This window comes from Colobus angolensis, unplaced genomic scaffold (assembly GCF_000951035.1).
Source record: "Colobus angolensis palliatus isolate OR3802 unplaced genomic scaffold, Cang.pa_1.0 Scaffold24, whole genome shotgun sequence".
Classification (NCBI taxonomy): Eukaryota; Metazoa; Chordata; class Mammalia; order Primates; family Cercopithecidae; genus Colobus; species Colobus angolensis.
Window position 1 is genome coordinate 13,389,979 of NW_012115599.1, and position 1,096 is coordinate 13,391,074.

Here is a 1,096-nt window from a genome sequence, read left to right on the forward strand (position 1 = left end):
CCCCTCACCTAATTTCCCCTGTAGAAATTTGGGTTGGTCTGTGAGGGTGGCAGAGTCCTGCCAGGCCTGAGCATCGTCAAGCACAAGGTAGCACTTGGCAGATCAGCTGGGGGTCGAAGTATTGATGGGAAGGGAGGCCTCTGGCCAGCCTCTCCAGTTCTGCCGCCTTCTTCCCCCAGCTCCCTGGCACAGTGTTGTGCGCCCTCCCCAGGACAAGGACAGTCACACATCACGGCTCTAATTGAAGCCACTTCTGCAGTCTGGGGCGAGATGCTCTTGCAATCCTAAGAGGGCTGCAGTGGCTCCCTCACTTCCCCTGCTGCCTGCCTCTAACCAACTGAAAGTTTTCAAGCCCCCTCTGGGAGGAAGGTGAGCTGGCTCTATGGTTGGTTAAGGGATTCTTTCCGAGTCTCACTGCAGCCTGCCGACCAGGAGGCCACCTGTTACACTTTTGCCAACCAGTGCTGGAGGGAGACCAGCGGGTGGGGTGTTTCCCTAGTCTGGTGCGGTGTTTCCCTAGCCTGGTGGGGTTCTTAGGTGGTAAGGGGGCTCTGTGGAAAGTGTCCCCCGGACAGGCTGTGAGATCTGGGGCAAGTGGAATCACCTCACTGGGCCTTAGTTTCTCCCCTTATTATACACTTGCACCAGGAGCAGTGGGGTGTGCAAATGAACATGCCACATGGGGGCATACGACACGTGCGCGCGGATGTGTGAGGTTCCAGTGACGCACCAGGGTGGGAGTAGCGCGCCCCTCTGCATCCCTGTGCTTTGCTGTACTTTTCTGGGTGTGTGTTGGGGAGGCTATGTTCCTGACCCTCCCCCTCTGGGGTGAGAAGGGGTCCCTGCCATGTCCTCGGGGTAGGCGAGCTGGCAGGCGCACTGGGAGGAGGAAGGGGGGGCTTCCGTAAGAGGGCGCCGGTGGGGTGTGGTGGAAGGGGAGCTGCCAGCAGGCCGGGTGTGGAGGGGTGGAGGAGCGCCGCGAGAGCCCTGGCCTTCCGGAGGTGGAGGTGTGGGGTAGGGGTGGGCTCCAGGTGCTCTCTCTTTAAAAGGCCGGCGGAAGCGCCGTGACCCTGGCCGGCACTTTCAGCGCAAACTT

The 1,096-nt window shown here is 60.6% G+C and overlaps 1 protein-coding gene across 3 annotated transcripts in view; it reads left to right on the forward strand.

Moving 5' to 3' along the window:
- The first annotated feature begins 267 nt into the window (after positions 1-267).
- Positions 268-1,096, forward strand: part of GRM4 (glutamate receptor, metabotropic 4) — a 135,059-nt gene continuing 134,230 nt past the window's right edge. For 2 of the 3 annotated variants that reach the window (XM_011945435.1, XM_011945439.1), the window contains exon 1: positions 661-858. The gene's annotated coding sequence lies outside the window, so the exon portion shown is untranslated. Of the gene's footprint in view, positions 483-660; positions 859-1,096 lie in introns of those variants that run through there. The other variant, XM_011945437.1, reaches the window with a different exon arrangement.